The sequence below is a fragment of the Nyctereutes procyonoides genome, unplaced genomic scaffold, assembly GCF_905146905.1.
Source record: "Nyctereutes procyonoides isolate TBG_1078 unplaced genomic scaffold, NYPRO_anot_genome, whole genome shotgun sequence".
In the NCBI taxonomy this organism is placed as follows: domain Eukaryota; kingdom Metazoa; phylum Chordata; class Mammalia; order Carnivora; family Canidae; genus Nyctereutes; species Nyctereutes procyonoides.
Window position 1 is genome coordinate 62,509,850 of NW_026575126.1, and position 26,278 is coordinate 62,536,127.

The window sequence follows — 26,278 nt, forward strand, 5'->3', positions numbered from 1 at the left end:
GATGGTGAAGAAGGTCATGATGATGGTGATGGTGGTGATGATGGTGATGATTATGATGGTGATGGTGGTGATGTGATGATGGTGATCACACTGACAAGAGCGATGATTTATTCAGTACTCACTGTGTACCAGGACTGTGCTAAGTCCCTCAGGTAAACTATTTGGATAGTGAGTGCTATCCTGCCCTTTTCATCATTCAGCTGGTAAAGGCTGATTTATAACCCAAGTCCTTAAGTTTTCAGTGCCTAGATTGGACCAAAACCCATGGGAGGCTGTAAGGAGCTAGAACTGGAGCCTGTGTGGTTGGAACCTGTTTTTCCACCAGCAGAGGGAAAGGAAACATAAGGGATGGCCCAGTTATGGCCCCTCCATGGGGGCGGGGGTTGCGGTTCAGGCCAGCAGCAAAGGGGACAAAAGGTGCTGAGGCAGAAAGTCCTAGGGATGCTGATGACTGGAAGTCCATGTGCTCCAACTTCCTATTCTGCAAGTGGCAGTTGAGACCTGGAGGGGGCAGGTCTATCAACCACATGTTTTACTTTCTGTATTTTATGACACTCTGATAAGTCAGAGGCCTTCCTGGCCAGGGAGAAAATCCCCACCCTGGGCTGGACAGTCTTAGAGGTAGCAGATTCTCCCCTGCAAGTATGTCTGCCCCCATATAAACCAACCAAGACCACACTCCAACTCCTTCTCTGTCAGGTTCTTGCACCCTAGCCCAATATTTCCCAGCCCTAAGTCACCAGCCACCCTATGGCCCAGAGCCCGCCAAGATTCTTCAAACTACCCAACCCTGAGCCTGCTCAATTGCTGACTCTGCCTCACCCTTTCCTTCCCATGGAAGCCACAACAGAGGCTCTGGGCCATGCTCCATCCATGGCTCCTTCTGCCTTCTGACCAACCTGTGCTTCCCTGCATGGTGCCCTCTCCTCTGGGGAAATAAGAGATGACTCTTTTCAAAGCAGTTCTGTTGCCATACCCTAACGGATTAGAACAAACCTTGGTACAAATTTCAGGACGGCAGGGTTGGCCCAGGGCCATGTGGCAGGGCAGCTCTGGGTTCTAACGGGAGCCTGCTCTCCTGCTCCTCACGGGGGTGCTACGGCAGGGTGAGAGGGGACTGCTGAGGTCCTGTGGGTTGGCTGGGCTGAGGACAGAGGGAGGAGACACATGCTTCTGAGTTCTGTTCCTCTTTGGCTACTGGGTCACTGCAGTGGGTCCCTGCCTGGTTCTGGGCCTCCTCTGTGGCCCTGGGGAAAGAGCGTAATGTCATGACACCCAGGCCTTGTGTTGCTGAAGGGTGGGTGCTGTCTGTGCCAGGCTGGCAAGGGTTCCTGAGCTGAGGGCCAGGTCACACATGGGCCCCCACTCGTCCTCATCCCCTTCCTAGGGGAGCCCCTGCCCTGCCCAGGGCCTTCTTGGCAGCCCCTGCAGACAACAGAGGGCAGGCAGGGCCAAATGTTGGATGTGGGGTGTGTGGGCCAAGGGTAGTAGCCTGAGCTAGGCTGTGGGGCAGTGAGGACCCTCTGTCCAGGCTGGCAGGGCCCCGAGCCACTGGTGCATCGTCGGCCGCGGCCCAGCTACCCCTCATCTGGACTCCGTGCTCTGTCCATTGGCAGTCTCCCCGGTGGTGTCGGCTCCTGAGCACAGCCACAGCCAGCCCGGCTGCCCGACATTGAGGCCTCCCTCCTGTAATTGGCAATTTTGTCATATTTATTCACAACAGATCGGATTGTCAGGAGCTCACTGGGGCTCTCCAGAGGCCTGCCGTGAAATCGGTTTGAAATGGCGTGTCAGGTTTTTCTCTCCCTGCTGAAACGACCATCTGGCTGACGGACCAGCGGCTGGGCCACTCCCGGGGGCCTGCACGCTGGCGTGCTCGCCCCCTGTGCCACTCCCGACCTCCCTTACGGACGGGCCCTGGGAGCCAGGGTGCAGGGAGAAGCCTGGATGAGGCAGAATCTGTGAGGTGGGCATGAAACTGGGAGCTCCCCGGGCACGACCTGCCAGGGTTCCACATTCCCAACAGCCCGGCCCACTGGCAGACCGAGCAGAGCATAGGGCTGGCCCAGAAGGGGACTGCTCCTGCCCCACCAGATCTGCGCCTGGGCAGCAGCTTCTACTGGGAGCTGGGCCCCGTGTGCATAGCCAAGTGTGCTCCTGAGCACGCATGTGCGTATATGTTTGTGTGCACAGCAGAGTTGGAGGGGTTTCTGGGTCATGTTGCTCCCTGTTCCATCTGATGAGGGGGCTGTGCACCACACCTTCTTCCAGGATCTGTGATGTGTCCCCTCCAGCAGCCTGGCGACGGCAGCATGCAGTATGTAGTGCTCTGGTGTCACACCTGGGGGGCAGGGGGAGGAGCAGGAGGCCCAGGGCCAGAACTGAGCAAATAGGACCCACCTTTTTGCAAGCGGGGCTGGGAAATGACTCTCTGGGAGCTGAAGAAGTGGGGGCCCCTGAGCAGACCAGAACAGAGCATGTCTCTAGTACTGACAAGGCAGGGACATCAAGATGTTTTTTTCTAAGAAATATGTTATTTCAAAAATCCTATGGGACCCCTTCACTCCTGTTAAGATACCTAATATATATATATATATATAGTAGTTTTGGGCCAGGATGTGGGGAAACTGAAACCCTCATGTATGGGTGGTGGGGGCATAAGATGGTGCAGCTGCTGTCGAACACAGTGTGGACATTCCTCAAAAAATTAAATGTGGAATCGCCATATGATCCAGCAATCCCACTCCTCTGTCCCCAGAGGAATTCGCAGCAGGGACTCGAATGCATATCTGTGCTCCTATATTCATGTAGCAGCATCATTGCCATGAGCTAAAACGTGGAAGTCCACCCAAGGATGAATGGATAACAAACTGTGGTTCATCCACACTATGGAATATTATTCAGCCTTGGAAAGGAAGGAAGGACACCTACCACTGCGGGGACGCATCCTGAGATAGGGAGGCTGAGTGACACAAGCCAGACACAGAAGGATGCCCGCAGGGACCCCACGCACACGAGGTCCTGGCAGTGTCAGACTCACAGACACAGAGACTAGATGGCGGGGCTAGGGCTGGGGGAGTGAGTGAGGTCAGTGTGTCACGGGGACGGAATGTTCTGAAGGTGGATGGGGGGATGGCGGCCCAGCAGTGGGAATGTGCTCCATGGCCCTGAATTGTAGACTTAAAATTGTTAAGATGGTAAATGTTACATTATGTGTATTTTACCACAGTAAGAAAACCCTGTGGAGCCACCACCTATGGGGATGTTAGAGTTTTGCAAGGCAACCTCACCCTTCTATAGGGTCCACTGTGGCTTATTCCAGGGAGGAAGTGGGTGCTAGCACCACTTGGGTGCTCTGGGCTCTGGTCACCCTGCTGCCTCCACAGGGCAAGGTGATGAAGGAATAGGCTTCCCTCTGGGATAGATAGGCACCAGGGGCCACGTGGGCGTGGACCAGAGAGACCTGACTCTGTGCTGGAGCCCACACTGGGCCAGGACTCAGGGACTGGGGTGGCCTGCCAGGTCCTGCTTAATGCTGACAGCAGCACCGGGAGTCTGTTAGGTTGCAGCAAGAAATTGGTTTTGGAGCAAAACCAAAAGCTCAGCTCTAGAAGTTGTGGGAACGACAGGCGGAAAGCAGGGCTGGCCTGCCCACACCATGTGCGTCTGTCTACTTGTCCCCGGGGGAGTGGAGTGCGGTCGCCAAGATCCCCTGCTATGTCTGCAAGGGTAATGTGGGGCACGCTGGGGGCTGTCGGAAGGTCTGGGGAGGTCTGGGGTCTGAGTGCGGGTCTATAGCCTGTCTCAGGACCCCCGTGGTGGGGGATGTGGCACTTCCCCAAGAGGTAGGCCCTGAGCTTCTGCAGCTCCTGCCTCTATCTCCCATCTGGGCCAGAGCAGGGCCAGGCTGGACCGCTGCCCAGATGGCCCGCTGGAAGGTCTGTCCCATCACCCAGGCCAGGGAGACTGCATGATGTCAGCAGCCACACCTGGGCTCTAGTCTGAATATCCCTGCTCGCTGGCCAGGTGGTCCTCAGTCTTTCCTTCTGTACGATGGGGGGAGAACCCGTCACCAGGAGTGACGGGCGTTCTGGAGCAAAACGGACGTCGACTTTGAAGTCACCAGGATGAACAGGGAGCCCCTGGACCGGGCTCACTCACCTGGCACTGCCTGGATGGTGCCCACAGCCTGACCCGAGGAGAGCCTCCTCCCCTGGGCGAGGGGGAGGGGTGGGCGAGGGCTCCCTCCCGATCACCATGCTAAGTAGGTGTTTGCATGTTTGAAGCTCTGAGCCCGGTTGCTATTTTCCTAAGGATTAGGAGCAGCCGAGGCTCTGCACAGCGCTGCCCTCCGGCTGAGGCGCCAGGCCTCGCAGAGCACCCACCGCAGGCCCACGGGGTGGGCAGAGGCCCTGGCACCAGGCGGCGGCTGGGGGCTGACGGCATCCTGCTCCGCCCCCCCCCCAGAAGCCACCAGCCGGGGCACAGCGAGCGCGCGCGTGTCTGAGCCGAGCCGGTGTGTCTGAGCCGGCGTGGCGCTACCTGCAAAGTACGAGCCGGATCCAAGGATGGAGTATGAGAAAGAGTGCAAAACCTTTCAGCAGCAACTCTGCTTAGATTTATTACCTATTGAAGTGGCCAGGTTTGGGGTCTATTACTAAAGGTAATCTCACCTGTTTCTCTCGACCTTTCCCCTGTGGCTTCTAGAGAAATGTAAGAGACATACCTGTGTGGCTTGTATTACATTTTTCTGGATGTTGTCATTGCGTCTGCTTGCAGGGACCTCAAACCAGTCATGTGACATCCTGGGCCTCCGTTTCCTGCCTCTGGGACACTTGGGGGGACCAAGGGCAGGTGGGGCTGGGGACACCCAGAGCCGTGTCCAGTAGACTCTGGGGCTTGGAGGGTGCTTCCTAGGAAGGCACAGCCTGAGCAGAAGCGGTGGAGGTGGGAGGGCGACTGCCGGGACGGGTGGACGGGCGGCCTGTGTGAGCGAGAGGGGTGGGGGCGGCCACAGCTGTGCATGCCAGGCTGGAGTTTGGTCTCAGGGAGAGACGAGAGAGGCGGGGTCAAATCCCCTCCCCTTCAATCTGGTGACTTGCTTGACCAATAGGATGTGGCGGATATGACGTCTGGGACCCCCCCCCCAGACTGGGTCATGAGAAGGCCTGGCCTGCAGCTTCTCCCCTCTTCCACCTCTCGGGACCCCTCTCTGGGAGCCTGTGCTGTCATGGAGGAAATCTGATTACCCCAGGGCTACAGTCCTGGAGAAGCCCCCTCTGGGTACTCAGCCCAAATGTCCCACCTGAGTCCAGCTCTCCATCTGTCCCCTTGGCACCCCCAGAGTAGCCCCAGCCCCAGGGCACCCTCCCTCTGGACCATCCCAGCCCCAGGGCACCCCCAGACCAGCCCCAGCCCCAGGGCACCTGCCCCTGGACCAGCCCCAGCCCCAGCCCCATCCTGGGGAGTTGAGAATTGCTGGTGATCTTGGGTGACAGAAACAGGAGAGTCACCTGACTGAGCCCTGTTTGAATTCCTGACCCCAAAATAGGGAGAGATCATAAAACAGTTACTGTTTCAAGCTGTTAAGTTTGGGGATGGTTTGTTACACAGGAGACAGGAACACACAGATACCTCATTCCTTTCTGGCCCCACCAGGGGTCCCGGGGATGCCCCCAAAGAGCAGAAGGACCCAGTTCAGACTTGCAAGTTGCATTTTGTTCTCATGGTCTGTTCCATGTCCTTCATTCTGGAGCAGCCTTTCCCTGCCTTGGCATGACCATGACACTTGAAGTCACAGACCATTTTGTGGGGCTCCCCTGCACTCAAGCCTGCTGTCCGTTTCGTGGTTTGGCAGGAGCAGCACAGGACAATCCCCCAGGAGTGTGGCAAGGTGGGGCTGGCTCATCCACAGTGGATCCTGGGGAGGCCTGATTTTGTCCTTGTCCCTAAGCTGGTGCTCATTGCTTTGACCATCATCTGACTGATGCTGTATCCGCCAGGATGCTCCACCATAACGCCATTTCCTTCAGTAATTCACCCGTTCTTGGGAGGTGGTATTTTGGGACTGTAAATATCCCGTTTGTCATCAAAGTTCCCATCTATTCATGTATTTATTTATTCCAGTTTGTAATAAATTTGCTAATTTTACTGGCACCATGACACTCGTGTTCAGGTCGCCCCAGCTTGGCCCCTGATCTCCCCACCCTTTCCTGGCGTGGGTATTTCAGCCCCTCCTGTTCCTGCGATGCCAACATTTCTTCAAAGATCTCTGGTTCCCTTCTGTGGAGAAAGGGGGCTTAGAAACCACGGTTTAGGGTCGAGGATGGCCCAATGCTCCCCGGTGTCGCTGCCCCAGGAGAGTTGGGGGCTGCAGGTCAGTGTCACCCAGTGATGGCCTAGCGGATGCCAGCAGAACAGGGGCCTAGGGCCCCATGGTGGGCATGGGCCACGCCAGCCTCTTCCTGTCCACACCTGCAGCCCCTGCTCCTGCTGCACCCAGACATGATTCGCAGATGGCCCGGACAGTGTCCCAAAGGCAGATTGAAGTGCCACCCACCCAAGCAGGCAGTCTTCCATCAACACAGCAAGTGAAAGTCTGGGGCTCAGGCAGGCGGCCTGGGAGCAAGGGTGCCCAGTGTGCACATATGGGAGCACACAATGAGCCATCCCCAGAGCGTGTGTGTGCACGCATGTGAGTGTTTCTGTATATGTGTGGTCTGTGACCATATCCACACTGTGGAGGGAGCTTGGGCATCTGGGGGTGTGTGTGGAGGAGCCTAAGAGAGAGTGAATATTCATGCGCAGGTACTTGTGTGCAGACCCACAGATGTTCATGTATGTGTGTGTGCACACGTAGGCCTGGGTGTGAGGAGCACCCCCGGGGGTGTGCATTCGTATACACGCAGTCCCAGGTAATTCCTAAGGTGGGAGGTGCTCAGGTGCTATCTGAGTGCACATGTGCCTATATGTGTGGACACATGTGCTCACGTGTAGTGGTGTGCAAGGGGGAGGCAGTGGGCATGAGAGACCCTACAGAGCCAGTCTATCCTAACCCTGAAGGCTGCTGACCCTGTGCCACAGCCCAGCTTGGGAGCAGTTGGGCCTCTGCCCTCCGCAACAGTCGGGCTGGGGTTTGGCCTGTTTTCAGCATGGCCTTTGCTGGGGGTCGCTGGCCAGTATCCCTCAAGCCATCCTCCCCCAGATTCTTGGTAGGGGGGGAGCAGGAGGAGGCTGAGAGGCCCAGAAAGGCCAGTGGGCCTGTCCAAGGGCGCACAGCCAGTAAGATGCCATCTTCCCAGGCCACTGAGCGCCCTGGCTTTCCCCTCTCCTGCCCCTGCCAGCAGCATGGTCCCTCTGTCCTCACCATAAGAAAGACATCTGCTCTGAGCCTTGTTCTGTTTCCATAAATCAGGGACACAGTCCTGTCTTACTACTCAGGGCTGGCCTGTAGGGTTGGAGGACCCTGGAATCAGGCGTGGGGGCTGGGAGCTGCCTCCCTCTGGGCCTGAGCCTCAGGGAGCCTCTGCTCTGTCCCCTCAGCCCCGTGGAAGGGGGCATTGATCCTCAAGGCAGGGGGCCATGCATGCAGGCAGGCGACACATCCCCCATCGACCCACCGCACCGCCAGCTCTCTCCCTCTGAGATCCACTAACAAGCAGATCTGATGGTGCCGCCAGGCCTAATTGGCAGGACGGGCCCACGCGTGCCTGTCTGGGAGCCCAGCCACTGTGCCCACCCTGGCTCGAGCAGTGCTAGGACTCAGCATCAGCATCCTGTCCCTTGGGCTGCCATCAGAGGCCAGCTGGCTTCTGGAGGAAGCACCCAGAGGAGGGTAGTCAGCAGGGATGTTGGTGGGCAGATGGGGTCTATTAGCAGGGCACCCCGTGGGAGTCTCTGGTCCCGACCCGCACTAAGGATGCTGCCATGAGCTCAGAGGCACCCTGGAACCATCCCACAGTTGGTCAGGAAGGAGAGTGGGGAATAGGGACGTGGTAAGGGGACTTGGGAACCTGGTACAGGAAGGGCAAAAGAGGACACGAAAAGGTAGGGGCAGCCCCAGAAGTGGCACAATTGGGGCAGTAGATGAAGGTGCTGGAAGATGGCCACTCCATTTATCACCTTTTCTCTCCACCCAGGAAGAGCTCAGGTCTTGCCTGCTTCCCCTGGAGAGCTGTTGCACACTCAGGCAAGTAAGAGACGGGTGGACTAGAGCTGCTTAGGAGGTAGTGAGCTGCCCATCACTGGGGGTGTGCAAGTGGGAAGTCTGAGAGAGGACTATGAAGCAAGAAGGCTCTAAGGGTAGATGTGCTAGACCTCAGAAATGTCTGTCAGGGATCTGCTCAGCTGAGCACAGTGCTAGGGTGGATGCAGGAAGCTTGGTCCGTGTCCCTGGAGACCTCTCCCAAAAGATTGGTCTGCAAGTTGGAGGACCCAGCTAGGCTCCTTATTCTGTAGCAGACTCATCGCCTGTTTGGCCTGGGGCTCTCCTTATCCCAGAATTCAGCCCCCCCTCCCTGGAGTCTGGCCACCCTCCAGTGCTGGCTCCAACAACAGCAGACACCCTACAACCTGTGTCACAGGTGAGGACATTAATGTCCAGAGGATGACAGGACTGACTGCCCCCAGGCCCCAGCCCAGCCCTCCTGCCCCATCCCCACGGCTCATGCCCCTGTCCCCACAGCCTGCCTGGTCCTCTGCACCCCATGCCCGGTCACTTCGGGCGAGCCAGGAGCTGTTGCACAGAAGGAAGGGAGGGGCGGCCACCACTGAGGCCTGTGCCGGGGAGGCTCTACCCTGGCCGCTCGGCCCGCACCGCTCAAAGGGCTGATTGTTCGCAGCCCTGCGCTTGCCTCCAGGGACGCCGAGGCGGCAGCTTGCGGCCGGCCCGTGGAGTATTCACGCCGTGGAACCGGCAAACACCGATGGGCCGTGGCTCCTCCGTTCCCATATTCTGGATGAGACCACTGAGGCCCAGAGGGAAGCAGGGGGCCCGGGCCCCCCAGCCTGGCCGGGGAGGACCCAGGAGGCTGGGCCCGGAGCCTCTGGCCGGCCAAGGGCACCCTCGGCGCCCAGCAGCCCAGACAGGTGTGCGCCGCCCCCCACTCGGGCCGCTGGCTGTAAATCAGGCCGCTAATCTTTCACCATCCGCCGGCCTCTCGCGGGCCTGATGGATGGGCTCCCGGCCTCGCCGACTGCTGCGAAATCACTCAGCGGCCAGACAAGCCCTAAATCTGACGCACCGAGTGTTGAAAGGAGGGATGTCTGTTTTCATAACCTACCTCAGTTACAATAAATATTTAAAATGCGCATTAACATCCTCTTGCTGCACAATCGGCCTCTGTGGCCCCGGCCGCGCAGATTTAATTAGCTCCGGGCTTCCCCCACCGGCCGCGCTCGCCCGTGGACGGAAGGCCCTGGAAGGCCCCTGTTTTCTTAAACTCCCGGCCGCCATAAATACCGGCCGGCCTCAGCGACACAGAGCCTTTTGTCTGGCTCCGCTTCCCGGGCCCCTGTGCTGGGGCAGGGCAGGTCTCTGGGTCTGGGGGTGCACCCTGCGGATGCCTGTGAGTGGGGGGCACGTCCCAGGGTGGCCTGGCTGCCCGGCCCGCAGCCCAGCCCCGGCCAGAGGGAAACCCAGAAGGAAGGCAGAGCCCACACCCCTCTCCTGGGAGCTGCACCCCACCGTGGCAGGTGGCCAGCGTGAGGCCCTTCCTTCCAGCCTGGACCCTCAGCGGGATGACAGGGCCACTCCCGCTCCCCGCGCCCCTCCCCAGGCTCTGTGCCAAGCCCTCCATCCTTGGCTCAATAATGTGCAAAGACCCCCGAGCCAGGGACGGCGTGGCCCCCATTTAGAGGTGGGGAAACAGGTTCAGTGCTCAAGCTGTTGGGAGGCCCCCACCGGGCAGGTTCACCGCTGACCCATGCGTGCGCTTGTCATCCCTGCCTTCCTCCATGTGCTCCTGTCACTCACGCACCGGCTTTTCCTCCCTCCCTCCCTTTCTCTGCCATATCTGTTAACTTACGGGTCTGGAACCCAAGGGCAGCTACTTGCTAGGGCCCCAGCACCCTCTGTGGCAGCTCACAGAGGCACCTGGGCAGTTGGCCTGGCTGTGCAAAGGCCCAGAGGCAGGAGAGCTGGGGCCCTGGCTGTGGTTCTGGAGGCCCTGAATGCCAGGTTGAGATGGCCAGAACTGCCTCCTGTGGGTGGGCTGGACATGCGATGGGGTCAGGGTGGTTTGGAGGAAAGCCAGGCATTCTTCCTGGAGGAGGAGGTGGTAGTAAGTCCCTGGGCAGCCAGCCCTCTGTTCCTTGGCTCCTCGGGAGGCCTCTCCATGGTCCATGCCCCACTCAGCCTCTTGGAAATGTAGAACTAGTTGTTTTCCAAGCTGGATAGGAGACCACCTGTGCGCTGGTGTGTGAGGCTAGCATCCAGGTGAGAAGTTCTAAAGCTAAGTGACAGGTGTTTCAGGACAGGAGAGACTGGCTGGGGACTCCAGGGCTGACCATGACATCAAGGCTGGGGTCAGAGCTCCTGGCATGCCCAGTAAAGGGTCCAGGGCCCTGCTTCCCTAGCCTGATGTGTGCAGAAACTGAGATACAGCGGGGACCGGCCCTGGCCTAAGGGTGCGCAGTACAAGGGTGGCTACTGGGGGTTGAAATGTGCCTCTAATGATAAGTCTATGTCCAAGCCCTGGTACCCGCGAACATGGCCTTACTTGCGAGCAGGGACTCTGTGGCTGTGATGGTTAAGTTGAGGTCACACTGGAGCACCGTGGGGTCCTCACGGAGGAGGGGAATGCAGACACACTTGCAGGGAAGAGGCCGTGTGGTCATGGAGGCAGAGGTTGGGGTACATAGCCACTAGCCTGGCATCACCACCAGGAGCTGGATGAGGCAGGAAGGACCCTCCCCTGGAGCCCTCGAGGGAGCACAGCCTGCACATCTTGGGTTCACACTAGTGGCCCCACAACAGGGGGAGGACCCAGAGTGTGCTTGTTTGAGGCCCCCACCTGACGCTCTGTTCTGGCAGCAGGGGCCCCTGAATGCTGGTCCCAGCTTGTTTGTCCTTGTCCCCTCCTGTCTGCCCCGTGGTGTCTCTGGGCATGGTGAGAGCCACACTCTCTGGGGGGCAGGCAGCCTGTCCCTGCCGGGACTGGGCTCAGTCCAGCTTCCAGGGGCTTCCTGCCTTGGTTGTAAATCAGGGTGAGGGGGCTGTGAGGCTGGGGAACACATCCCCCGACCTGCCCAGCCTTTCCAGGTGGCATTGGGATCCAGGTAGGGACAGCATTCTGAGTCCTTCCGGTGTCCTGCAAGGCCTGGGATGTATCCCCAGAAGGGAGTCAGATGCGGGGGCAGGAATGTGGTCTGTGGGACAGGAGGGAAAGCAGAGCTCCTGGGACCATGATGTGTACCCATACCCTCCCTCCAGGCCTGGGTGGAGCTGAAGTGGTCACCAAGCTGCCCCCCAGAGTAGACTGCTCCATACCTGCCCCGCACCCCGTCCTGTTCGGTAGGCTCCCATGGGAAGGGGTGTGTCTATGTGCATGTGCCACAGGCTGGAGCAGAGGTCCTATGAGTCTGTGATTGCCTCAGTGAGTGCAAGGCATGATCCCTGGCCTCTGGGATGCACCCCCCCACCCCCCCACCCCCATTCTTTCCTCTGTGGTCATCACTCTCGAGCAGCTCCCAGTGTCTAGCCTGGGCAGAGCTGGGTGCTGCAGGGCCCTTCCCAGCTGGGCCGTGAACGACACAGGCCGGTGGCGACACAGGCCACGACCAAATGAACAAGTTGGGCCCGAGAAGAACAAAGAGCGGAAGGAGAGGTCTATGGACCCAGGCTGTGCCTGCAGGTGCGTGTGTATGTGCGCACGTGTGTGCAGCGTGGTGGGCTCCAGGCCTCAGGCACACACATTCCAGAAGCAGGGCCGAGCTGCCTGCCTTATCGAGCCGGTCTGGGGAGGCACACAGCATCCACTGCCTGAAGCTGTCGCAAACCGGCCCAATTTACAGGGAGCTGATAGAAACCCCTCGACGAGAGGGATGTGAAAACAACTGGGGGGCCATGTTTTACAACCACCATACCTGACACGGTCAGATTTTCCAGAAAAATCACTCTGGCGGGGAGGCCTGTTGGCTGGGCATCGAGCACATGGAAGCAGCCTTTGCCTGAGCAGCAAAGCGTGGCCGGGGGGAGAGAGAGGTGGTCTCGGGCAGTGGTCAGGGCCAGGAGGCGGGACCAGGACCCCCAGGGTCAGCAAGCAGAGGGCCTCAGAGCCAGGACAGGCGGAGGGGTCCCTGGAGCGGGAGGCAGCCACAGAGTGGAGAAGGCCAGACTCCGCCCGGGGAAATGAGGACACACCCACCAGCCTGGGTGCCGGTCCTGCCACTCATCTGACCATGGGCCGGCCTGCCCGCAGGGCAGCTGAGACCCCAGGGGCGCACATGGGGCTCCGACAGCCAGTATTCCGCAGGCGCCTGAGCCAGCGCTGCTCCCACCCGCTCGCGCCTGTTTATGAAGCGAAGGGTAAGTGTTTAATTAGCCGCCTAATTGCCTGGGTAATTGGGAGGCGTACTCAGCTCTCCAAGTAATCAGTCGGAACAGGCCTCGAAAATATCTGGCCCAATATTCATTAGTGTGGTTCAATCGTTAAACAGTTACCGTGTTTGGTTCCCGACAAGGCCCAGCAAGCAGCTGCGCGCCCTGCAGCCGCCCGCCAGCCCGGTTGGGCAGGCCGCCCCATGCAGACAGACAGACAGACAGACACTGCTGGGGCACAGATGCTGGGTGGCGGGAGGGGCCTGCGCCTCTGGGTCTCTGCCCAACTCTCCTGCCCCGGCTGCCTTGTGTCTCCCTGGAGCCAAAGGAGGTCCTCAGGTCAGCAGGGCCACCCTCCTCCTCCCCTTCCTCACCCCCAGGGAGCCTGGTAGCTGGGATTCCAGGGGGAGGTCACAGGCCCAAAGGGCTCAGTGCACAAGGGTCAGTGATGCAAGGGGAGGTCATGATTGTGCCCATTTTACAGGCAGGGTGAATGAGGCCAGAAGAGCCAAGCAGCCTGGAGGGTGGCAGTTCTCCAAGCCACCCCCACTGCCCCGCCAGCCCCTGGGGCCCTCAGGAGGCAGGCCAGCTCTCTGCTCCCCTTCCCGGGCCTCACCCACCATCAGGAGGTGGGCCATCAGTGGAGGAAGCCAGGGCCGCGGAGGGCCAGCTGGAGCCAGGGCCCCGCACCTGTGGTCTGCCGCTGAGGCCCAGTGTGGCCCCAGATACTGAGCACTCGCTCACTCATGCTGACTCATGTCTTCTACAGCCACACCAGGCTCTGTGCTGGGGGCGGCGAACAAAGCACACCTGACTCCTGCCCCCACTGACTTCCTCAGGGCGTGCCGGGCACCTTTATGGAGGACACAGAGAGGGCTTTGCCCTGCTTGAGCCAGGACCTGAAGTGGGGGGGGCAGGGAAAAGCAGTCCCAGTGACTGGAACAGCCAGTGCAAAGTCCCTGAGGCAGGAGAGAAGACAGGAGAACTTACCTGGAGGTGCAATGAGTGGGAGGATGGGTTATGGACACGAGTGAGCAGAGGGGTCGGGGCCTTGCACGCATAGTGCTGCAGCAGAGACAGCAGGCTTTGTCCTCAGAGCTGTGGGAACCACTGAGGAGGCTCACGGAGGACAATGTGTGACACTGTGTGGTCAATGTTTTAAAGGACCCTTTGTAAGGGGCTTGGGTGGGGGTGGAGGGGAATCCACAAGCAGGTGTGCAGGTGAGAGGCAGGGGTGCTGTGGATGGGAGGGCTGAGCACACCCCTCCACACTCAGGCTCCACCCTTCCCTGCCTGCTTGGGGCCTCAGGAAGGATGCTGGCTTCACCCCTGGTTTTTGCTCTCTGGTTTGGGGTTTGTTTTCTCAGGTGGGCCTGCCCTCTCCCTGCTGCTCTAGGTCCAGGCAGCCTGCCTGCCTTGCCAGCCCCAGCAAGGCTCCTGAGCACTTCACACTGCCCAGTCGTGCTCACACCTGAGAGAACAGACCTCTTTTTTTTTTTTTTAAGATTTTATTTATTTATTCATGAGAGACACAGAGAGAGGCAGAGACACAGGCAGAGGGAGAAGCAGGCTCCCTAAGGAGAGCCCAATCTGGGACTTGATCCAGGAATTCCAGGATCACATCCTGAGCTGAAGGCAGATGCTCAACCACTGAGTCACCCAGGCGTCCCGAGAACAGACCTCTTATTAGTCTCCTCCCCCAGCGTTGTGCTGGCCCTTGGTGACGGCGTACATTCACCAACATTGCCATGCCTGAATCCACCACGATCGTGATGATTTGAGGCTCACACACTGAAAGCCCCTTGTCCTTGAAGGGCAAACAGGGTGACCACACGCACGGTGGTGAACAGTGAATAATGCATGGAATTGCTGGATAGTATGTCGGACACCTGAAACCAGTATGACACTGCATGACAATTATCCTTCAAAATAAGAGTGCAATTCAATCACCTTGTAGAGGGTGTGCGGGAGGAGCTGGACCAGGAATGGAGAACCTGGGCCCAGGTCCCAGCCCCACTGTGCGACCTTGGGCAAGCCTCAATGGCTTATCTGGAGAACAGGGTGGGGGTGTGTGCCCAGTGATGGGATTGTCCTGGGGAACACTAGCTGAGACATTGGATAACTGAAGGGAGTTACCTTGGGGGACAGTAATGTGAGTGGCACTATAGATGGAGTCCCAGCTGCTGCCAGCCAGGTGGGGTCACACTTGTCCCCTCCTCCGTTTCAACCCCCCAACCACCATTTCTTTTTATCGGAGGTAATATTTATGTAGCAAAATGAACCACTAGTCGTTTCAGAGTGAACAGTTCAGCGGGATTTAGTCTGTTTACAGTGTTGTACAACCACCACCTGGCCCCAGTTCCCACCCAGGAATACCCAGTACCTCCCCACTGCCTCCCCCAGCCCCCGCAGCCCCAATCTGCATTCTGTCTCTGGGTCTGCCCACTCTGGACGTCTCATACAAATGGAATTGCCCCATACGTGGTCTCCCGTGTCACTGAGATCACAGCCTGGAGCCTCACCCTTCCTGTGTGGGGCTCGATGGGGTCCCGCTGTGCAGACATCAGCCATCTTTTGAAGCAGGGATTTTCATGTTCATTTTACAAACACAGAAGCTGGGCACCAGCAAGGCTTCTGTTGTCTTCTGAGCTCACAGTGTCAGGACAGGAGATACTTGGAAGTGGTGTGGTCGGGAGAAGGGCCTGGACTCGCTCGCTCTCCCTCCCTCTCAGGAGCCTGTCTTTACTTAATACTTAGGTATTTTGTTCATCATAGCTTTTTCCATTCATTTTTACTGATTTTTTAATTAAGAATTTGAAATTTGAAATTTTTAAATTGAGCTTTTAATTTAACGATGATTGTAGGTTGATGTGCAGTTTCAGGAAATGGCAGTGTGGCACCTGGTTTTCCTTGCTAGTGGCATCTGGCCCCAGCTGCAATGCAGAATGCTGACACCGATACCCTCTCTTGGATGGTTTTTACGGAAGAACCTTACAATAGCGATCATACAATTACTTCCATTCACCCTCATGGTGTTCAGGTTATTATTGTTACACATGGTCCTTATATACGTGGTGTAAACTCCACAAGATATGGTTATTTCTCTTTGAGCAGTCGATGATCATTTAAGTAGATGCAGGTGGTGCTACAAAGATCTTCTGTTTATGCACGTGGTTACAGATGTCAGTGCTTGTCATTCCTGCATGGATTCACACTTGTCTGATGTCCTTCTGCCAGAAGGATGGAAGGATGTCTTCCACACCTCCTGTGCTGCAGGCCTGCTGGAGGCAAATTCTCTCAGCTCCTGCCTGCAAACACCTCTGTTTCACCTCCAGTTTTGGAAGCTATCTTCGCTGGGTATAGAATTCCAGCTTGGCTTGGCGACGTTGCTCCACCACCTTCTTGCTCTGCAATTCCCGGGAGAAGCCTGCTGGTGCTTTTGTCTTTATTGCCCTGGAGATGTGTGGTTCTCCCCCGACCACCCTGGGGCTGCCTCTGTCACAGTCTTTGAGCGGTTTGACCACGACATGCCTTGTTGTCATTTTCTTCATGCCTCCTAAGCTTGGGGTTCGTTGAACTTTTATGTATGCATTTACAGTGCCAAATTTTTAGCCAAAGGTCTTCAAATAGCCTTTTCTGTCCTTGCTCGCTTTGTCTGAGACTTCAGCGACACATGCATTGGGCCACTGTAAGTGGTCTTGCAGAAGACACCTTTTTCACTAAAACAAACAAACAAACAAACAAACAAACAAAAAAACACAATGCTTTGTTTTCTCATTCTGGGTAGTTTCCATGACTGTCTTCAAGTTCAGTAATCTTTTTCTCCATCGTGTCTAATCTGTTAGTAATATTATCTGGGGAGCTTTTCATCTGGAACATCATAGTCTTCAAGACTAAAAGTTCAGTTTGGGTCTTGTTTGTTTGCTTTGTAGCTTCCATGTCTCTGTTGGAATAGACACATGGAATATAGTTATAACTAACCTAATGCCTTTGTCTGTTCCTTCCAGCGTCGGGTGAGTTCCAGCGTCGGGTCAGTGTTAGGTAGAGTATTATTCTCACAGTGACTCGTGTTTTTCTGCTTCTTTTCACACCTGATCATCTTTGATTGGATGCCAGACACTGTGAATTTTGCCTTTTTGATTCCAGATTGTGTTTGTGTTTCTGTAAATGTACTTGACCTATGTTTTGGGATTGTAGTGAAGTCAGGGGACAACAGCCTTGCTGACTTTGTTGACTGTGCCTCTGGGGCTGTTCTATGCTACTCCCCACCATTGTGACTAGACCTTCCTAAATATTCTTTCCAAGGCCGTGAGAATGACGAGTTTTTCCATCGGGAGTCCGGCTGTTAGGAAGAGGCCTTTCCCCAGTCCTGCGTGAGCTCCAGCATCATTCTCTTATCCTTTCAGATGGTTCTTTCTTGGATAATTTCCTCATAGGCATGCAATAGTCAGCACTCTCCTGGATACTCAAGAGACCTTCCACAGATCTCCAGGGTGTCCTCTCTCTCTCTGGAGGTCTCTCCTTTCTGGTACACTGTCCTGCAGATTCCACTTCAGTCCCCCCAGACTCTGAGCTCTGTCTCATCAACTCCAGGAGTGTGCCAGGCCACACCTGGGTTCTCCCTTTCTTCCTCATGGTCTGGAAATTCAGTGGCAGGGCATGGCTTGTTTCTCCCCCATCTCTCAGGAATCTCTGTCCTTTGATACCCAATGCACAATATCTTGACAGTCATTGCTTCTTGGATTTTGTATGTTTTTTTTTAAATAATTGTTTCAGATGGGAACATAAATCTACTCCCTGTTACTGTATCTCGGATGGAAATGGAAATCCTCAGTCAATTTTTGACGGCTAAGGGTAGAATCACCATTGCAGAAAAATCAGAGTTCAGACATGAATCCTGGTGATGACATGTGAGCCCTGGATCAAGCCATGCCTGAAGCAAGACACCTATCCCAGATAGTTCAACTCTAGGAGGCAACAAACTCCCTCTTCTGTATAACCCACCTGGGCTGCACTGTCTGCCCCCTTGTTACTGCTGGCTTCTGATCCAACATTGCTGCACAAGGCAGTTCCCTGAAGGTGAGAGATGCTCCAAGAGACAGTGGCAGTGAGTATAAGTCTAGGCCAGACTGGGACAGGTATGGGGTTACTGAGTGAGTTTTACAGTTTTGAAAACCCACCCTGATCAGGTGAGGAGAGTGGGATTAGGTCACATGTTCTCCACACTGAATCCTCCAAAAGTTTCTCAAAACATTTGAAATAAAGCCCAGGGTCCTTAGCATGGCCTGGCACCATTAGGCTTCAACAATGCCCTCTCAGCCTCATTACCCTGCTCCAGCCCTCAGGCTGCTAATCCATTCCCACCCCAGGGCCTTTGCACTTGCTGTGCCAGCTGCCTGGGCTGCTTTCCCATGGTGTCTGTATGGCTCCACAATGCACCTTGGTGTGCCCCAGAACCCCACACAGGGTGGGGCATCCAGTGAGTTGGTGTCTTTCCCTGGCTGGGGCCCTTAGGAGAGGGCTGGGGTGACCCCCTGGAACTTCCTGGCAAAGGCTCCTGTGGGCCCAGCTTTCCTGGAGGTTGGGAGTAGGGCCCGGTCCCAGACCTCCAAACTGCTCTCCCCTGCAAAATATCCCCTTCCAGCAGAGAGGATGGGTCGGGGAGACAGGAAGGAAAATAATTACTTCTCAGCCTCTAACCTTTCCGGCAAGTGACTCGGTAATAAATAATCCCCGCGTCCCTCCAGTGCGATCCATCAGCAGGAGCTCCTAATTACTCCAGACTCACTTTGAAACCACTTCCAGCCCCACTTTCAAATAAATAAAAAATTAGCGTGGACTGGAGCAGAGACCCAAAGGCAGGGCTGCCCAGAGCCTCTCAGAGGTGTGCTGAGCCAGGGTGGGGTAGTGCCACGGGGAAGCCTGCAGTTAGGGGAGCTGCTGGCTGCCCATCAGGTCTCTGACACAGGCCCAGGACCCACCTGTCACATTATAGCATCTCTGCCAGTGGTGCTGGCCCGCAGACGCTGCCCACCCTCCTGTGGGCGCCGGGGTCTCAGGCTCGGTGTGGGGGCAGATGTGTGGGCCCCAGCCTCCTTCCCGCCCAGCCCACTTGAGCGAGCACCCCTGTTGGGGCCTCAGGTGTCTTCCCTCAATAAGGCTTCTCTGATAGTAACCAGATGGTGGACAGGGAGGGAGACTGGGGCCTGCCTGGCCAGCCATGCCCGACCACCTCTACTCAGGCACATCGCAGGTCCCCTAGCTCCGTGGGTCGTCCTGAGCCCCCCGCTGGGCTCACCTGACTGCAGTGGGGGCCGCAGTGCCTGGCCTCATGCCCCTGTCAGGGACACCGGGAAGGGGTGCAGGAGGCAGAAACTCATGGGTGCTGGGCAGTCTGCTCACCTCCTCCGGGTATTGTGAGGTGAGAGTCCACGAGGGGGTGCCAGGCAGCAGGGAGGGGCGCAGAGGCCAGGTGGGTGTGGAGGGCAGCTAGGGGGCGTACGGGGCCCCTCAGCCAGACCCTCCGCAGGAGAATTAATTAAATGCATCTCACTGCCGCCAAGAGATTTCTGCTGACCTCACCAGGCCGATTAATATTTAATTAGCTTTTAGGAGGAAGGGAGGCACTTATTAACCTGCTATGTCAATCTGTCACCATGGGTCTTGGACAGACGGCGTTCTAGGGAAGCAGCTCCTGGAGCCCCCTGGACTAGGGCAGTCCCCTCAACTCCCAAGGCCAGGAATGCTGTGTCCCCAACTTGGGCTACACTAAAGACTGAGTTTAGGGGCTGCCCTAAGGTCTCTTAGCCTGAGTTGGAGTGAATGGGGGCTGGAGGGCGGAGGGTGCCCTGAGTACCATTCACTAGCCTATATCTAGCTCGGTCAACCTGCTGGGGGAAGGAGCATGAGGGGCCCCCGGATTTGGGGAGCAACTCCATGCTGAGGCCCCAGGAGTGGTTGGGAGTTGGGCCAGCAAGACCATGCTGTGACAGGAAGCCCTGCCAGACCAAATATGCGACCCGGACAACATACCTGGCAGCCATCTCTCAGCACTAGCCTGATGTTACCCTCTGCAGGGCCTGCCAGGTTTTCACAAGAAGGAAGAAAAGCAAGTTTCATGGGAACTCTCCTAGTCTTTCAGTTCAATAACAGATTCCACATTCTAAAAAGCTAGGTGAGCCCAACAGCCCATGTGGGGAGTGAGCAGCCCTAGCATGTGGGTCCTCAGAACACCTGGCTCAAGAGGAGAGCACACACGGCTACCTCAAGGAGCAGCCACCTCGACCCAGCCCCTTCCTGCCTTGGTGGCTGAGCCTGGCCACGCCCCCACCCTCACTGAGCGCCCTGCCACCCACTCCCCAAAAGCCCCTGGACCTTTGCACGTGTTGTGTCTCCACTGACAAAGTGAGCCAACCCAGCATTCTTGAGTTTGAGTCTCCCTGTCTCCCTGTCTCCTGGAGGCAGGCAGGGCTTATCAGGTGGGAGAGGGAGAGCCTGGGACCCCGGGCACTGTCCCTGGGGCAGGTAGTCCCCAGTCAGGGTGACAGCCAAGTGGGGCAAGACACCTAACACGGGCTGGCATGGGGACTGCCCATTGCCCCTCTCTGCCAGCCGGCCCCCCAGGCCCCTCCTGAGCCCACAGCCAGGTACACGGGCCGACTCAGTGAGGACCTCTCTCCCCCATGTTGGCAGGCAGTGATGAAATTTTTAAATAAGGCAAAAAAATTTAAACTCCCTCGAGTTTTATTAAGTAGGGATGCAGCAAGGTAATTATAAACTGGCTTAATTAAAATCCACCCTTGGAAAGCACCGGTGGGTGGCCCTGGCAGGGAAGGAGGACAGGACGGGGAGTGGCTTCCTTGTGTTGAGCCTCGGTTTCCCCAGCCGTGATGTGGGGGTGACACTAACTGCTGGCCCAGGAGAGCTGTGGGCAGCATCAGTGCAGTGTCCACGTGCTCAGAGAGGCCAAGGGCCTTGCTTGAGTCACACAGCAGTACTAGCAGGGCTGAGCGAGCCTCGGAAGGCAGGGTCTTCCCTTCCAGCCTGCCCTATGAGGGCATGAGCAGGCGACGAGGGTCCCAGAGACCCAGCCTCAGAGTGCACCAAGCACCACAGTCTGGTCAGCTTGGGGAACCTTCCAGCTGGAGGAGGTGATGGTGAAGGTGAGCAGGACAGGCTGTGCTCACTGGCCGGGGAAGGGCAGTCCTGCTGAGGACACTTCTGGCAGAGGGCAGGGCGAGGGCTCAGGGTGCAGAAAGGCAGCAGCTTGGTGGGTCAGGGCCGCGAGGAGGAGGCGGCAAGGGATAGGAAGAGGAAGCAGAGGAGGGGGTCCCCGTGGGCTTGCTCTGTTTCTGTCTCTGCCTGTCGGGGCTGCCATGAGGACAGACAGAGGTGGGCAGCACAGCCTGGATGGGAGTGGGCAGGAGCTGGGTCCTGGCACAGAGCCGCGGCGTCCCGGCACCAGTCACTCCCACCCTCCACGCGGGGCCCTTGGGACCCAGAGAGGGACAGTCAGGACCTGAGAGGGGCCTGATGCCCCCGGGCAGGGGTGGGGAGCAGCTGGATGGAAGGAGCAAGACAGAGATAGGGAGGAGAGGCTCAGGCAGGGGTGGGGAGGTGGGGGCGTGCCCCCTAACAGGTCACCTCCAGCGCAGGGCCCAGGGGGACCCTGCAGCTCCTTGGGGTCAGGGGCCCAGGCAAGGCAGGCCCTCTCTCTCCGTCACCCCTATGCCCATAAATTACACATTGGCCACCTGTTGCCGCCCACTGAAAGGGAGGGCAGCCCTCACCGGGGTCCAGGAAGCCGGCGGGGTCACCCGGGCCTGGTCTAATCCTGGCATGGCCGCTGGCCAGCCGAGTGGCCTTGGGCAAGTCATCTGGGCCTGAGCCTCAGTCTCCCCTCTGCCCAGGGGGGAGCCAGCCTCCGACTCTGCCTGCCGTGGGAAAGTTAAGCACCCGGCATACTTGGTGCCCTGACCCGGGACCCTGCCTGCCGCCCAGCTCATCCTTGGGATCCTAGCACCAGCGCCCAGCCCACCCCCCCATGCCGTTCCAGCTGCCACCCCCAAGGCTCATAAACCCCTGAGCTTTGATCTGGCCGGAAGAGACGGGGCTCCTCCCAGTCGGCCCCTCCACGTCTCACCTCCCCAGCCCACTGCCTCCATTAACCTCTGTACCCCGGCCGGAAGGGGCAGCCTCCGCCTGGCCCATTCCCATGGTGGGGGTACCCCAAATCTGGGACTCCTGGGGGCCTCAGGGCCAGCCTGGGAGAAGATCCCGTTGTAGTGGGGCCAGGGGACAGCCTCAAAGGGTCACCACCCGCGGGCAGCCACCCTGAAGAGCTCAGGGCATAGGTCGCCCCCGATGCCCAAAAGCCCAGGCCAGCAGTTCTACCTCAGAGGGTGGATGCTGCTCGCCTCAGCCTGTCCCCTTGCCCAGAGCCAAGGCTGGCCAGTCACCCCAGTGGCAGCCACTGCCCGCCGCCTGAGGGCTCTTCTGTCCCAGGGGAGCTCTTGGGGGCGGGCGGTGAGGGAAGAGCCCACTGAGTGCATTTTCTCATCAGTGCTGTCCTGGCCACCCTCTGGGGCCCCATACCGTCCCCTCCCACCCCCCAAACATCTCCATCCCTGGCCTGTGCTCCCAGGCTGGCGGAGGGCAGCAGCCCAGCTAGAGCTCTGACTGATGCCCCCAGACAGGGTCCCCACTGGGCCTGCTGGAGAGCTCCCCTTGCTGGCGTCCAGCCCGCTGGTGCAGCCCCCACTCTGCATTCTCACACCAATCACTGTGGCCTTGTCATCGCCCCTCCGAGGGTACGGGGCTCACGCTCCAGGACAGGTCAGCAGCCTCAGCACGTGGCTGCACACCGCGGCTCTGCCCTGAGCACACACTGTCCACAGAGGCCCCAGACCCACCCGGCTGAGTTTCACCCTGACCCACTTGCTTTCCCTCCCCTGGCCCACCCAGGGAAGCTGGGTGGCTGGCCCAAGCAGGTTTCCAGGGGCTCTGCACCCCCACTGTGGCACCCTGGTCCAGGTGAGGCATCTGTAAATGAGGGCACCCCTCCCCACCTCCTAGCCCCCCACAGTCCTGCAGCCTCCAGCCCCCACCTCTGAGCCCCCCACAGTCCTGCAGCCTCCAGCCCCCACCTCTGAGCCCCCCCCACCGGGTTCCCACATCCTCCACTCCCCCCCACCTCCACTCCGTCTGGAATCGACACATTTCCTTCCGCAAAATGATGCATGTTTTCCCCGTCGGGTTTACAAATAACTTCAAATTTTACTGTTTTCTTTCCCTAATGAATTCTCTGAAACGTGTTACAAGCTCCCCGGTAATGAATGTGGAGCGGTAGCCGCGGTGCGGTGCCGGTGCCGGTGCTCGGCCTGCCTCCACCTGGGCGCCGCTGAATTAGCCCTCGCCGCACTCGGCGCGCGGCCCTGATGCAGCCTTGTTTAGCGCAATTGGTGGGAATCCATTATATCGACAATATCCATTTGTGTAATTCCTGCATTAGGATTTTGTGCTAAACTGTGTTTGAAAGGCACTGCTGACCTTGGTTACCTCTTTAATTGTGCTTAAAAACCTAGATTAATTCAGAGGCGAAGTCGACCGTGCTGGGAAGGGACCTTGCTGGGCCCAAGCAGTGGATGGTCCTCGGGCCTCGGGCGGTGGCTGGTTCTGGAGGGTGTTCTCTTTCCCTCGGAGCTGCCGGGAAAGCCCAGAGGCTGGGCAGGCGGAGAACCATAGCAGCTCCCAAAGGTTTGGGGGTGCTGGCTGCAGGAACCCCGCTGCAGCTCCTGGCACTTACTGTGGCTCCTGTGACTTACAGCACTTTTCCCAGGTGAGGAAATTGAGGCACGAGATGGAGATGGGTAGATCTGGGTGGGGTCCAGACAGCCAGAGCCTTGCTCCATCTGCTGCAGGCCCCTCAAGAGAGGCGGGCAGGGCTCTGCACGGCCCTGGCTCCTCCTGCCTGGCAGACCTGAAGGAGGCTCCGGGGTCCCACTCTGCTGTGTTACTGGTGGACAAAGTGAGACCAAGCAGCCAAGGGCTGCCTCTGGGTCACACAGAGAGGTGGCAAGGTCAATGTGAGGCCAGTTATCCTGATAAGCCAGGCCTCTGGCTCTGCTGTCCTACAGATTATCGGGTGCCTCCCCCCCTTAGTGGGGGGGGGCAGTCACTGTAGAGGGGCATGCATCCCACGGAATGAATGAGGGCCCTGGACCTGCTGAGCCAGGTCCAGGTCTTGGCTCCTCCCTGACTTGCTGAGACAAGATCCTTCCCCTACGTGAGCCTTCTCCTCGGCTGGGCAGTGGAGTCCTGACTGAGCTGACCCATCTGTTAGTATCATGGAGATAATTCTTGGTGGTCCATGCCCAGCACAGGTGGGCATCCCTGCTTTCACACCATGAAGTGTCCATCCTTAGAGCACATCAGAATTTCCAGGGTGGGCTCTGGGGGTGCAGAGGGAGGTGGGGGCGCCCCAGGGCACTGCTCTGGGTCCTCTGGCAAGCTGGCATGGGACCCCCATGTCAGGGGGCAGGGGAGCACCTGAGATCTGAGGCCCTGGTCCAGCTCCTGCTCTGGAGCCCAAAACCAGGGCCAAGGGAGTGCCTGCCCTTTGCCCTGTCTGAACCCGGTGTCTGCGTGCATCCTGTGGGGACAGTGGAGGAGATCATCTGAGATCATCTGAGGACGAGATGGAGAAGATGCTCTGGAACCGGAATCTAAGTGCACACACGGTTGGGCTGACCTCCCTGGCCACCTTTCCCCAGGAGGCCCCTGTGTGGGCAGATGAGGTGACAGGGCTCCTTGGACAGGAGGGGCCCACAGGGCTGTGGAAGCAGGGCAGGACGGGGAGAAAGTTTCGCAGAGATGTGGTCCATCTGAGGCTGACCCCTCATGGGAGCTGCAGAGTGGAAACAGCACTCTATGCATATGTGCACATGGGCACACACTCCTGCATGCGCACACTCCTGCATACAAATGTGCACAAACTCCTACACACACACAGTTGTGCACACATTGCTGTATGCGCACACACTCCTGCATGTGCACACATGTGTACACACTCACGCATGCATACACTCCTGCATGCACACTCATGCATACATTTGTGCATGCACACCAGGTACACACACTCCTGCATGCACACACATGTGCATGTGTGCACATACACACAAGTGCATGGTTCCAACACCTCCACCAAGATAGCTTACCCATACCACACATCCCCCACATACAATGCATGGTCTCGTGGCTTCAGTGACTTTGCAGGTTCCAGGAAACCTTCATTCCCCCCCAACCCTCTGACAGCAGCCTCTCCCTGTGGCACTCACTCCGTGTCCCCCTGAGAGCCCCCAGCTTCAAGCAGAGGAGTGGTAGCAACAGGTGTCTTCTGTGATGTGCTTCTTTTGGCTTAGCACAACACCTCCAAGATCCACCCCCATGTTGCAGTTCGCATCTATCCTTCCTTCCTTCTGCAGTGAATGATTCTCCGTCGTACGGACAGATCACATGCTGTGTATCCACTCATCCACAGATGGACATTGCTTCGTTCCCAGTTTGCGGATATTGTGACTCACACTTTATGAACAGTCGTGTGCAGTTCCGTGTGCACCTGTGCTCCCCTTTATCTCAGGCACATGTCTCAGAGTGGAATTGTTGGGTCACCTGGAGGCTCTGTGTCCAACCTTGTGAGAAAGTGCCAGAACATCTCCTCTTGACATCATCAACGATGCACTTGCCCGTCTCATGTACCGTAACCACCCTAGTGGGTGTGAGGTCATATCCCACTGTGGCTTTGGCTTGCATCAGCCGTCAGCTCATGACGCATCTTTTTGTGGCTTATGGGCCATTTGTGTATCATCTTTGAAGAAATATCTATTCAGATCTTTTGCTCATTTAAAAAATTGGGTCCCTTGTCTTTTTTATTATATTTTCTAGGTTCAAGTGCCTTATCAAATATATGACTTGCAGGCATTTTCTCTTGTTCTGTGGGCTGTCTTTTCACTTCTTCAGTGATGTCCTTTGAGACACAAAAGTTGTAAATTTTTTTGATGCCCAATGGATTGATTTTTTCTTTTGTTGCTGGTGCTTTTGGTGTCAGAGCCAAAAACCATTGTGTCACCCAGAGTCATGGAGACTTGCTCCCACATCTTCTTTTCAGCCCATCACAGGCTCCGTGGTCACATTTAGGCCATGACACAGTGTGAGTTCATTTTTCTTATAGGTGGTGAGGGATGCTTCCCTCTTGCACATGGACGTCTGGTGTCCCAGCACGGTTTGCTCAAAACACTGTTGTTTCCCCCTTTGGATGGTTTTGGCGCCCTCGCCAGAGGCCAATGGACAGCAAGAGTACGAGTTACTCTGGGCCGCAGTTCTGTTCCCATGAGCCCCATGTCCATCTGTGTGCCGGTGCCCCAGTGTCGTGATCACTGCAGTTTGGTGATAGCTTCTAAAATCAGGACGTGTGAGGGCTGCAACTCTGTTCTTTTTCAAGATTGTTTTGATGATTCTGGGCTCCTTGAATTTCCATATGACTTTTAAGATCAGGCCTGTTAATTTCTGCAAAATGTTTTTTAAAAGACCCAGGATTTTTTTTAAAGATTTTATTTATTTATTCATGAGAGATAGAGAGAGAGGCAGAGACACAGGCAGAGGGAGAAGCAGGCTCCATGCAGGGAGCCCGACATGGGACTTGATCCCGGGTCTCCAGGATCAGGCCCTGGGCTGAAGGCGACG